Source organism: Bos indicus x Bos taurus, chromosome 19 (genome assembly GCF_003369695.1).
Source record: "Bos indicus x Bos taurus breed Angus x Brahman F1 hybrid chromosome 19, Bos_hybrid_MaternalHap_v2.0, whole genome shotgun sequence".
Taxonomy (NCBI): domain Eukaryota; kingdom Metazoa; phylum Chordata; class Mammalia; order Artiodactyla; family Bovidae; genus Bos; species Bos indicus x Bos taurus.
Genome location: NC_040094.1, coordinates 44,527,856 through 44,541,991, shown reverse-complemented (window position 1 = coordinate 44,541,991; position 14,136 = coordinate 44,527,856).

Here is a 14,136-nt window from a genome sequence, read left to right as displayed (position 1 = left end):
GAGCGACTTAACACTAATACCAAAATAAACAGTGCCAAAAAACATGTTCTTGGGAGTCCAGAGGCTCAGAAATGAGACAAGCCCCTGCCCCTGCACTTGTCCTGAGGAGCCCACCACCAAAGGATGGCTTATGGGGGAGGAGAGTGGGGAGTAGTATATATGCTCAATGCTTTTATGCAGAAGTCAGAAGGCTCCCTTTCACTGGAGTGAGACTGGGGTGAAGATCAGTCCTAGAGGTCTGATTTCTTCAAGTTTGTCTCTAATGCCATTTCCTCCATGAAATCTTTCATGCCACATTTATTCTCCCAGGGAGCCCAATACTTTCCCTCAATCCTCTCAACTCAAGTTGCAGAGAACTTTTTATTAGAGCATAGTTGATTTACAATGTTGTGTTAGTTTCAGGTGGGCAGCAAAGTGATTCAGTTGTACATACACATATAACTATTCTTTTTCAGATTCTTTTCCCATATAGGTTATTACAGAGTATTACAGAGTATGTATATACATAGTATATACAGAGTATATAGTAGACTGTACTATACAGTAGGTCCGTATTGATGATCTATTCTATATAAAGTAGTATGTATATGTTAATCCCAACCTCCTAATTTACCCCCCCCCACCTTTCTCCATTTGTTTTCTAAGTCTGCGAGTCTGTTTCTGTTTTGTAAATAAGTTCATTTGTATCATTTTTTAGATTCCACATATAAATGATATCATATATGTCTTTGTCTGGCTTACTTTATTTGGTATGACAAATCTCTAGGTCCATCCATGTGGCTGCAAATGACATTATTTCCTTCTTTTTTATGACTGAGTAATATTCTATTGGGCTTCCCTGGTGGCTCAGAGGTAAAAAAATCTGCCTGCCAATGCAGGAGACATGTGTTTGATCCCTGGGTTGGGAAGATCCCCTGGAGGAGGAAATGGCAACCCACTCCAGTATTCTTGACTGGGAAATCTCATGGACAGAGGAATCTGGCAGGCTACAGTCCACAGCATCTTGAAGAGTCAGATACAACTGAGCTACACACACACACACACACACACACACACATCACATCTTCTTTATCCGTTCATCTGGTGGAGATGGACACTTAGGTTGCTTCCACGTCTTGGCTATTATAAATAATGCTGCATTGAACATTGGAGTTCATGTATCTTTTAAAATTATGGTTTTCTATGAATATATGCCCAGGACTGGGATTGCTGGATTATGTGGCAAATCTATTTTTAGTTTTTAAATATTTATTTTTGGCCACATTAGGTCTTAGTTGCAGCATGTGGGCTCTTCACTGTGGCATGCCCTCAGGCTCCAGAATGCACAGGCTCCGTAGCTCCAGGCAGCATGTAAGATCTTAGTTCCCTGACCAGGGGTTGAACCTCCATCCCCCGCACAGCAAGGCAGATCAACCACTGGACCACCAGGGAAGCTCCTATTTTTAGTTTCTTAAGGAAACTCCATACTGTTCTCCATAGTGGCTACACCAATTTACATTCCACAGAGACCTTTTTTATTCAATGGACAAGACAAGGTCTCACTCACAATGCCAACCTTCCTTGATTTTATATCAGAATCTTCCTTGGACTTGTCTTGGATCCACCCTCCATTGGATGAGAAGTTCCTTGAGAGCAGGCTGGGTGCCTCACTCCTTTTCTGGGCCCCTGTGATTCTCAGTCCAGCCCCTGGAACAGTTTGCTCAGACTGAATGGAAGATAGCTGCTTTGTGCATCCCTGGAACTGAGTTTGCAGCCAGAGGATGCTCTCCTGAAAGGCAGGGAAGGACCAGAGCTTTGAAAACCATGGCCCATGGGCCAAGTTGAACCCAATGCTTGTTTTTATAAGGCCCATAAGCTCCAGAGGGTTCTTATTTTTTCAATGATTAGAAAAAATCAAAAGAAAAAACAATATTTTGTATCATATGGAAAACATAGGAAATTTAAATTTTAGTGTAAGTTTGATAAATAATTTGATTGGGACGTGTGTGTGTTTAGTCGCTAAGTCTTGTCCACCTCCTACACTGGCAGGCAGACTCCTTACCACTGAGCCACCTGGAAAGGCTTATTTGTTTAGGTGTTGTCTATGGCTGTGCTGTCTATGTTGTCTATGGTTTTCTGCTGTGGTGGCAGAGCTGTGTAGTTCCAAGTGAGATGGTGTGACTCAGAAAGCTTACAATATTTACTCTCTGATCTTTTATAGTCTGCCAAGCTTTGCTCTAAAGTGTAAATACGAGATCTAATTCACCAATAGTAGGAGTACATGTGGAAGGTTGGGTTGCCAGGGAGGGAACCAAGTAGTTCTGGGCAAGTCAGGAGAAAAGGCAAACCACAACCTGTCTTCCCAGCTGGAACCCTGCCCAGGAGACTGAGGAGGACCTTTGGGCTGTATCTTTCTGGCGTCAGGAGAGCCAGGAGGTAGAGCAGAGAGTTAGGCGACAAAGAGGCAGAGGCTTTAGGGTTTCCTTCCATGTGGCATAGCCATCTGGCTCCAGTTCCCTGCTGCCTCCCAGAGCTGGATCCACACAAGGAGAAGAGGGGCTCCAAATTCGTCTTGCTCTCACCGTCCTGAAGGCTGGGTAAGAAATGGCAGCTTCTCCCAGGGCAAAACTTGACCGCGGCGCCACTGAGGTTGGCCCTGGTCTGCCCTCTAGCACCTATGAAGAAAGGGTTCAACCAGCATGCTCTGTGCTCCCACCTTCCTTCTCCACCCCCATGGAGGAGGCCAGGCAGCCTGAGACACTTGGGAAACTTGCCCTGAGGAATAGCCAAGAATCAGATGGGCAGAAGACCCTGTGTCTGGGTGGCATTTCCTTGAGACCAAGGGGGAAAGGGTCACTGTTGGGATCAACGCCAGGAGACCATCTTGAACAGCATCGACAGCAACTCTTTTGAAAGCTCACACCTGCAGTGCTGGTCCAGTCCCTCCTGGTTCATTCATTCATTCATTCGTTCAACACATATTCATGGGATTCCTTCTATGGGTTGAGTTTACCTGCTAGTAGAGAAGATTCTCTGCTATGGGGAGGATGTTATAAATCAAGGGAAATCACTTACTAGGTACCAGGCACTAGTCTAAGCCTGTGTAAAAACAATTAATCCTCTCAAAAACGAAGTGGGAAAGGAGAGGTACTGTCATTAGCCCCCTACGAATGAATTCTGTTCTGAGAGCACGTTCATAAGTCCGATTGGTTCCTAAGTCCAGCAAAGTTAGCCTAGGTACCCAACTAGCATAACTGGCTATCCAGTACCATATTGCAATAAGTTTATACTTTCCCCACAAATAACACATAAAAAATAAACACAAAAAATAAAGAAAACATTTTAAATCTTAGAGTACAGTACCTCAAGAAGTACAGTAGTACAGTACAGCAGCTGGCATACAGGTGCTGGCATCGAGTGAACAAGCAAGAAGAGTTACTGACTGGAGAGGTGAGGGAGTTGGTAGACCAGAAGGATCGTCAGCAATAGGAGACGGAGGGCAAGTTGCAATTTCACTCACAACTTATGTGATGGGACATGCAAATGCACATTCGCATCTTTGAAAGTTCTCAACTTGAAGCTTCGTATGTAGGGCACTTACAGTACTAGAGATGGGAACACACAGGCACAGTGAGAAGAGAGAACTTATCTGGGAAGGGACAGAGCCAGCCTATGAATCAGTCTTGTCTGATTTTGAAAGCCAAAGTCCTAACCACAGCCTGAACTTGGGTGTTCCAGTGAGAGAGAGAGAGAGATGTATTCTCCCTGGGAGGATCAAAGGAGACTTCTTGGAGGAGGTGGCATTGGATCTGGCATTGGAGGAGGTAGGATTCAGGTATGGGGTTGGGAAGAGGGTATTCCAGGCTTTAGGGATATCAGGACCAATGGCAGGAGCCTGGGAAGCAAGAGGCTAAGTTAGAAGATTCCAGGACGGTGTGAAAGGGATCATGGAAAGGTTGAAAGCAGGGACACTAAACTCCTGAGATATTTGCCCTGGAATTTTTTCTTTGGAATCTTAGCTCTGCAATCCCAGGCCAGGTGTCTAAGCTGGCTGTCCCCAGAGCTGAGAAATTCTAAGCCAGTGTGAGACAAAGAGAGGCTCCCATTGGCCCTGACCCTGCCCATGCCTGCACATGCCAGTGACCTTGGACATGTTTCCCAGGGCTCAGGCTGGGTTTGGGCCACAGGGATTCTTCTGAAAGGAGCCTGAGCTTGCTTCCCCACTGACATTCCAGATACTACATGTGAATTTTCCTTGGGAGACTCTCCTGGTGGTCCAGTGGTTGAGAATCCGCCTGCCAATGCAGAGGACACGGGTTCTGTCCCTGATCCGGGAAGATCCTACATGCTGTGGAGCAACTAAGCCCATGCACCAAAACTACTGAGCCTGGGTCCCTTGAGCCAGGACTACTGAAGCAACAGGAGAAGCCACCCTATTGAGAAGCCCACGCACTGCAGTTAGAGAGGAACCACTGTTCACCACAACTAGAGAAAGCCCGAGTGCACCAGCAAAGACCCAGCACAGTCAAAAACAAACAATTAAAAGTTTTCCATGGGAGCATCGCCCCTGGTACTATGGGAAGGAAGAACGCAGAAATTGGTTTTCATTGCAAGCACACCACTCGTGGAGTCTCCATACCAGGCTGGATCCACTGTCCCCTTCTGGGATGGAGTAAGGGAATTTTTTCCTTGGGGAACCTGGGAGACCAAACTGGGAGATTTAGCAGCTGACACCCTGAAAGGATGAGCCCTAGGCATTCAAGTCGGGTGCCTGGCACCTACATCAGTGCTCAGTAAGTATCTGTGAAGGAAGGAAGCAGGTGAGTGGGTGCTGGGGGAAGGAGTTTGTTGTAGAACAGGCCTCTACCTGCCAGAGGCTTCCTGTCTAGTCGGGGAGATGGGAAGGAGGTGGCCATGAAATGTTATAATAATAACATTTTTCATAACTCAAGTTTGAGGCACCAAAGGCAATCTGGGGGAAGTATACGTTAACACAAAGGTGGGGGAGCCTTTCCCAGAGGGGGCTTCCCCAGTTCTGATCTGAAGAGGCTCCGCTCAGCAGCGGTTTTCCCTGGAAGTCCTTCTAAGTGGGATCCCTCTCACCCAGTCTGGCATCTCAGTCTTTCATTTGGTCTCTGCTGCTCTCTACCGAGGATGGAGACTCCAGAACCACACTGATATATGTGTGTGTCCTCCCTGGGGTGGAGAGAGGGGGCCTGGGTGACTTTGCAACCTTCCTACCCAGGAGCTATGAAGCTTACTTTCTCTGTTCAGACAGTGGGGAAGGACTTGAGCTTCTTTTTTTTTTTTTAAGACATTATTCTAATTGCTTTCAAAGTGGTTTTTAAAAAATATATTTGTTGTTCATTTGCTGAGTTGTGTGCAAATTTTTGTGACCCCATGGACTGCAGCACGCCAGGCTTTACTATCTCCTGGAGTTTGCTCAAACTCATGTCCATTGGGTTGGTGATGCCATCTGACCATCTCATCCTCTGTCACCCCTTTCTTCTCCTGCCCTCAATCTTTCCCAGCATCAGAGTCTTTTCCAATGAATCAGGTCTTTTCCCCTGGAGAAGGGAATGGTTACTCACTCCAGTGTTCTTGCCTAGAGAATCCCACAGATCAGAGGAACCTAGTGGGCTACTGTCCATAGGGTCACAGAGTTGGACAGTACTGAGCAACTAACACTTTATGTATGTGTGTGTGTGTGTGTGTGTGTATGGTTGCACTGGGTCTTAGTTGTGGCACATGGGTTCTTCAGTCTTCATTGCAACATGCAAGATCTTTAGTTGCAGCATGTGGGATCTAGTTCCCTGACCAGGGATTGAACCTAAGTCCCCTCCATTGGGAGCATGGAGTCTTAGCCACTGGACCACCAGGGAAGTCTTGGGAGTTGTGCTTTGGGCTCAAACCCAGTTGCTGCAACTGCATGTGAAGGGAGAAACATGGCAGCCCTGAGCCACAGTCATGGTGCCTTTTCCCCAAGGGCCCTCGTAGGAGGGTATCCGCCCATGCCCTCCAAGTCACCTGTTTTTCTGTGGCTAGGGTAACAGTGGTGGCTCTGGTCCACCCCTCTTTCCTGGTCCTCTCAGAATTTCAAACTCTGGAAACCCTAAGCTCTGACCCTGCCATATCAGTCTTCCAAGGCAGGGAAGGAGGACCATCAGAATAATCTCTGTGCAGCTTTATACTGCTGAGTCTCACCCACCTCTACATTTTCATGCCACAACTGGGGGATTCAGAGAGGCTAAGTAACTTGCCTAAGGTCACACAGCCAGGAACAGTAGTTGGAGCCTGAATTCCTCCAATTCTCTGTCTCATGCTATTTCACTGGACAAATGTTCACACCTTGGTTTGCTGACTGCCACTTCAGGACATCCTCTGCTACCTGATATCTGGGACGGAGTCGGGGTGGGGACAGGTGTCAATTTGTGTGGAGCCCCAGAGGCCCTTCCTTCCAGAGGAAACAGCAGACTAAAGGAAATAGCAAACAGATGCTACATTTGAGGTTCCAAATTTGGAGAAATAACAGCATCTTTGGGGTTGAGGTGGGAGGGTGTGGTGAAATGCAATTGATTAATGAATGAACCCATTTTTTTCATTTATTAAGTAACTGCTACATGCCAGGAGCTATGCTAGGAGATGGGAGTACATCGTAAATGACAGCCCAAAATAACAGCAGATCTTTATTTCAGCCCTCACCATGTCCAGGCCAACCATTTAACATGTGTTACTCAGTTATTCCATATCACACACATGTGAGGCTCAGAGGAGCTAAGTAACTTTTCCAAAGTCATAGAGCTAGAAAGTTCCAAGGGGAGAAAGCTGAGCAAACTCATGCCAGCAATGCAGGAGACCAGGTCTCCCTCCAAGAGAGGCCTACTCTGAATGTCCTGTCCGACTCGAAAGAGGGTGCTCTGCTGGGTTAAGTGTTGTTCAGTTGCTAAGTTGTGTCCGACTCTTTGCAACTCCATGAACTGCAGCTTGCCAGGCTTCCCTGTCCTTCACTATCTCCCAGTTTGCTCGAACTCATGTCCACTGAGACAGTGATGCCACCCAACCATCTCATCATCTGTTGCCCCCTTTTCCGTCTGTCCTCAATCTTTCCCAGCATCAGGGTCTTTTCCAGTGAGCCAGCTCTTTCCATCAGGTGGCCAAAGTATTAGAGCTCCATCTTCATCATCAGTAGTCCTTCCAGTGGATATTCAGGGTTGATTTCCTTCCTTTAGTATCGACTGGTTTGACCTTTTTGCAGTCCAAGGGACTCTCAAGAGTCTTCTCCAGTACCACAATTGAAAAGCATCAATCCTTCGGTGCTCAGGCTTCTTTATGGTCCAACTCTCACACGTGTACATGACTACTGAAAAAACCATAGCTTTGACTATATGGACTTTGTCAGCAAAGTGATCTCTGCTTTTTAATATGCTGTTTAGGTTTGTCATAGCTTTCCTTCCAAGGAGCAAGCATCTTTTAACTTCATGGCTGCAGTCATCATCCACAGTGATTTTCCCAAGAAAATAGTCTGTCACTGTTTCCATTGTTTTTCCATCTATTTGCCATGAAGTGATGGGACTGGCAATGCCAAAGAATGCTCAAACTATCGCACAATTGCACTCATCTCACATTCTAGTAAAGTAATGCTGAAAATTCTCCAAGCCAGGCTTCAACAATACATGAACTGTGAAATTCCAGATGTTCAAGCTGGTTTTAGAAAAGGCAGAGGAACCAGAGATCAAATTGCCAACATTCATTGGATCATCGAAAAAGCAAGAGAGTTCCAGAAAAACATCTATTTCTGCTTTATTGACTATGCCAAAGCCTTTGACTGTGTGGATCACAATAAACCGTGAAAAATTCTGAAAGAGATGGGAATACCAGACCACCTGACCTGCCTCTTAAGAAACCTGTATGCAGGTCAGGAAGCAACAGTTAGAACTGGACATGGAACAACAGACTGGTTCCAAATAGGAAAAGGAGTACGTCAAGGCTGTATATTGTCACCCTGCTTATTTAACTTATATGCAGAGTACATCATGAGAAACGCTGGGCTGGATGAAGCACAAGCTGGAATCAAGACTTCAGGGAGAAATATCAATAATCTCAGATTTGCAGATGACACCACCCTTATGGCAGAAAGTGAAGAACTAAAGAGCCTCTTGATGAAAGTGAAAGAGGAGAGTGAAAAAGTTGGCTTAAAGCTCAACATACAGAAAACTAAGATCATGACATCTGATCCCATCACTTCATGGGAAATAGATGGGGAAACAGTGGAAACCATGTCAGACTTTATTTTTGGGGGCTCCAAAATCACTGCAGATGATGACTGCAGCCATGAAATTAAAAGACGCTGACTCCTTGGAAGGAAAGTTATGACCAACCTAGACAGCATATTAAAAAGCAGAGACATTACTTTGCCAACAAAGGTCTGTCTAGTCAAGGCTATGGTTTTCCAGTAGTCATGTATGGATGTGAGAGTTGGACTATAAAGAAAGCTGAGCGCCAAAGAATTGATGCTTTTGAACTGTGGTGTTGGAGAAGACTCTTAAGAGTCCCTTGGACAGCAAGAAGATTCGACCAGTCCGTCCTAAAGGAAATCAGTTCTGAATATTCATTGGAGGGACTGATATTGAAGCTGAAACTCCAGTACTTTGGCCACCTGATGCAAAGAACTGACTCATTTGAAAAGACCCTGATGCTGGGAAAGATTGAAGGCGGGAGAAGGGGACGACAGAGGATAAGGTGGTTGGATGGCATCACCGACTCAATGGACCTGAGTTTGAGTAAACTCCGGAAGTTCATGATGAACAGAGAGGCCTAGCATGCTGCAGTCCATGGGGTCACAAAGAGTTGGACACGACTGAGCGACTGAACTCAACTGATGGGACCGGATGCCATGATCTTAGTTTTTTGAATGCTGAGTTTTAAGCCAGATTTTTCTCTGTCCTCTTTCACCTTCATCAAGAGGCTCTTTAGTTACTTTTCGCTTTCTGCCATTAGAGTAGGATTATTCGCATATCTGAGGTTGTTGATATTTCTCCCACCTGGCAATCTTAATTCCAGCTTGTGAGTCATCCAGTCCAGCATTTCACATGATGTACTCTGCATATAAGTTAAATAAGCAGAGCGACAATATGCAGTCTTGACATACTCCTTTCCCAATTTTGAACCAGTCTGTTGTTTCATTCCCTGGTCAACTGTTGCTTCTTCTCCTGCACACAGGTTTCTCAGGAGATAGGTAAGGTAGTCTGGTATTCCCATTTCTTTAAGAATTTTCTAGTTTGTTGTGATCTATAAGTCAAAGGGTTTAGCATGGTCAATGAAGGAGAAGTAGATGTTTATTTTTTAATTCCCTTGCTTTTTCTATGACCCAGAAGATGTTGGCAATTTGTTGGGAAAATGAGGAGGAAACACTTCATCTGGGCCTTGTGAGATTTCACCTGTAGATGAACAAATTTCATCTGTCGATGAACATCTATGGAAGTATAGATGAATCTGTGCTTCTTTCAGGCTGAAGAAGTAGCATTTGAAAAAAGGGCAGAAACCCAAAAGGAAACATGTGTCTTAGAATGGTGATGAGTTTGGTATTAAGTAAGGGACTGGAAGCTTCCCTGGTGGCTCAGTGGTAAAGAATCTGCCTGCCAGTGCAAGAGACACGGGTTCAATCCCTGGTCAGGGAAGATCCCACATGCTGCAGAGCACTAAGCAGGCGCACCACCATTGGTGGGCTTGTGCTCTAGAGCCTGGGAGCTTCAACTGCTGAGCCCACATGCCCTAGAGCCCATGCTCCACAATAAGAGAAGGCACCACAATGAGAAGCCCATGCACTGCAGTGAAGAATAGCCCCTGCTTGTCCCAACTAGAGAAAAGCCCATGCAGCAAGAAGACCCACAACAGCCTAAGTAAATAAACGAAGATTTTTTAAACAGCATCTTCTTAAAAAAAAAAGCCTGGGGCTGGGGAGTGTGAACACTTGGGAGACCATGTTTGAGAGCTGGGATTGTATCCTGCAGACAATGGGGAGTCATAGGGTAGGGGTGGGATGGAGGGACTCCTCATTCTGAAGAAATTACTGCCTCTTTCTGATTTCTCGGAAGTGAGAAATTAAGCAATGACTTATGTACCTACACACACATGGACCCATAATCCCCCCTCCTGCCTTTTAATTAGATCCCCACTTTTCTGTCAAATAAGGCAGAACACCTTGTCCCCAGAAGCATGGCATCTCAACAGCCACTGCAGACTAGACCCATGCCATGCCATGCTCAGTCACATCTGACTCTATAACACTGTAGCCCACCAGGCTCCTCTGTCCAAGGGAGTCTCCAGGCAAGAATACTGGAGTGGGTTGCCACACCCTCCTCCAGGGGATCTGCCTGACCCAGGGACCAAAGTCTAGACCCTGGGGACCTCAAATCCTCTCCCCCTAGACTTGAAATGAGCCTGGCCACCAATATCAAGTAAATGAGAAAGGTCACTTTGCCTGTGAGCAGGCAAATCCAAATCCATGGCCAACCAGCTATGGAGGCTTCCCCAGGACAGCAGCCTGGAGGAGATGGAGGGAAGGTGAAGGAGTAGTCAGGAGGACTGAAAAGAGCGGCAGCCCACCCTCACCTCACCTGCTTTCTCCTTTTCACCTGGCAGTGTCCCTGCCTGATTTCCCTGAGAGGAGTTTTCAGGTTACTGGGACTCAGCCTCCTCCCCTCCATGGGGAGCCTCTGACCCCATAGCTAGCCTAGCTCTGCCCAGAAAATCTGATGCCCCCGTCCAAACATCAGCCCAGACACCAGGAGCTAGAGAGGCTTAAAGTCCGGATACACCAGGGAAAGGAGGCAGCCAGAGACACCTTGCACATACATTTACAGAGAGATTGAAATGGGGCTTGTCCCTGTTAACTTGGCATTTTCTACCCATTATCTGTAGTCCTGAGCCAAAAGTGAAAGTGTTAGTCGCTCAGTTGTGTCTGACTCTTTGCAAGTCCACAGACTGTAGCCCACCAGGTTCCTCTGTCTGTGGAATTCTCCAGACAAGAATACTGGAGTGAGTAGCCATTCCCTTCTCTAGGGGATCTTCCTGACCCAGGGATCAAACTCCGGTCTCCTACATTTCAGGCGGATTCTTTACCATTTGAACCATCAGTGAAGCCCACTCAATTTGTTCTACGGCTTGTTAAATGTATGGGAGGTGGGCGAGAGGGACACAGTCATCTTAACAGTACATATAACAACCTCTAGGAGTTCTGGTCCAGCTTACTGAATTACTTGTTCTCTGGTTAGTCCTGGCTCTGTGAGGATGAAGTTCCTTTGGCTCTTGATATTAGTCATGCCCAATTTATGTGAACAAAGGAGAGGAGATTCAGTATGTGTGCAGGCTCTGCAACTGCTGTGTATAAGTGTATTGTTTGTCTCACCAAGAATGCCCAAGAAATTGAACATTTCAGCTGCTTCTAGTAACACAAAATGGGTTGCCAGGGGAGAGATGATAAAATTTTGCTAGAGCCTTATACGACTTTTGAATTTTGTACCAAATGCATGTCTTACCTATTCAGATCAATAATGGTTTGGAACATTTACCAACCTTGTTTTAAGCAAAATCAACATAAAAATTCAATTCAATAGCTTCTGCTTTCAACTCTGCAGACACAATTGGGACCGAAAAAAGAAACAACAAAGGTCTGGTTACTACCTTCAAGAAGCAGAGAGAAAATTACAGAGAACCAAACACAATTTAAAATCACACCAAATAATTCTGAGAATAAAGATCCAGCCTGGGAAGCCAGGAAAGTCAGAGATCAGAACTGGGTAGAAAAGTGATCTGTACCATCTGGGAAGGCATGGGAGGAGTTCCAGAGGCCAAGCTCCACCCAGCAGGAGTTTGCAGGGGGTGGGGTGGGGGGGGACGGGGTGGGGGGGGCGGTGCGGAGAGAAAATTTTAGAGAGAGAAACACAGCTAGAAGAATCCTGCCCTTGAGATACACCAGTCAGTTAAGTAGGGAAAGAAGGTGGGACCGTGAAGAACCAGCCCTTCACATATCACTGGAACTTCAGGGGTCCCTTCCCCAATCAAGACTCAGTTTCTTTGTCTATAAAATGAAAGGTTTGGCCCAGAAAGATCTCCAGGTGCCTCCCAGCTCTAATATTCTCTGATTTGATGGCTGCAGCCTTCTGCAAACGTGCATAAAATAGATTAGTTTTAGCAGTAGTAAAAACAAAACTGAAAATCAGATTTATCATTTTAATTAAATATACTTTACATTCTCAATTTCTAGGGAGCAAAATGCTTCCCCCCACCATGAGTTTTCCCTTTGTGGGAGACATTCGTGCCTGATGTGCAATTTAAGAAAATACTGAACCACCCCCTAAGAAGATACACAATTTAAAAGACCCTAACAGGTAATAACAAGAAAATGGGACTTGTAGGGGGAAAAAAAAAGAACATAAGAAAGAAACGACAGGGAGGGAAGGGTCAGCTGGGTCAGGATATCAGAGGACTGGGGATCAGGCTGGTAAGAACAATATGCTTTTGTCTCTACCTGGTTCTCAGATGAGGATGCTCCTAGAGCTGAGTGGAGCGCGAACAGGGAATCAGGAGGTAGGAGTCCAGTCCATTCTCCCATCTCCCCCACCTCCATCCTCAGGTGACAGAAGGCGGATTGATGTCTCAACTTTAGAGTACTCAACTATAAAATGGAACTAAAAAGACTTACTTCAAAGAATGCTGGGAAAAAAGGAATTAGATAACCTATCTGAAAAGGCTTAGGAAAACAATACAATGTAAAGCACACGAGCACACGTGAAAACTCCACATTTTGGAAACTCAAACTGGGATCCAGAACACCTGCCCCATCCAGAATACCTGGGAGAGGTGTCCTCTCAGCATGCATTCCCCTAACATCCTTCTTTTCTGCCATCCTCTCTCCACCCAGGTGTTTGATCCCCACGGAGAGAAAAAAAAGCAGCGCCTTTGCCAGAACGAAGCATCATTTCCTGGGCTCTGGGTTCCATGGCCCCAGATCGTAAATCAACCAACCATGGCTGTAAGTTACCAGATAAATCTGGGCTGGGGTCGCCAGCCAGGACAGCTGAGAATCAAAAGGAGAAATAAATCTATAGAAGCAGTCCCCGGAGTTGCAGAGAAGCCCTTACGATGCCTCAGGGGGAGTCATGGGTAACAAAAGAGTTTCTAATTTGGGGGGGAAAATCACTCAGAAATAAAATCACGAATTCCACCCCCCCACCACCACCACTCTTTCCTCCAAAAAGAGTCCAGGGGAAGCCAAGCATCCAGGCTTCAGCCCGCTGTGAGTTCCCTGCCACTGCCTTAGCGAGCTGGGGCATCCACTCAGTGGTCCATTATTCGAGATGACAAGAGCAAATATAGACACTCTCAGAGAACTGAGGAGAGACTAAGTGGAATAAATGGCATTTAATCTGTAAAGAGAGAAATTGCCTCCCCTTGGCAGCGCCCCGCCCAGCAGGAGCTATGGCCCCTCATAATTCAAATCCTCACTTAATTAAAAAGGGAAAAGAATCATCATGGATTCTGCCCAACTGGCACCTACTTCTCTCTCATCCTTCAGGCTGCTGACATTTGTCCGTTTGTCTATCTTTGACAGAAAGGGAAAAATCTCAAAAGGGGAAGAAAAAAAAAGATACTGTTAGATCCTGCAGTTTTCAGAGATGGCTCCTTCTTGAGCAGGGCTGCCTTGTCTAAAGACCAAGGGTTGAAACCTAAACTAATAGGCGGGGGACTTCCCTGGCAGCCCAGTGGTTAAGACTCTGTGCTTCCACTGCAGAGGGAGCCTGAGTTTGATCCCTGGAAACTAAGGTCTCGCATGCTGCATAGTGCAGCCAATAAATAAAGAAACTAATTTTATTAGGGGAAGAGACAGAGCAAGACAAGGAAGACTTGGCTTTTGCGTAGGAGAGTCCTGAGTGGCTGTAGCAGCAAAGAGGAAAAGCTGAAGTCAACAGCACCTTCTGAAAAGAAAAATGACTTTCCTCAGGGACACCCTTTGACCTCCTAGACTCTTCCCACCACTAGGCTCAAATTTCCTCCCCAGACAATATTACAGATGAAAGGAGGACAGACTTATTTAGCCTTGTTTACAAATACTGAAATGTTCCTCATAGGGTGTCTGACCAGTCCTTACATAGCTCT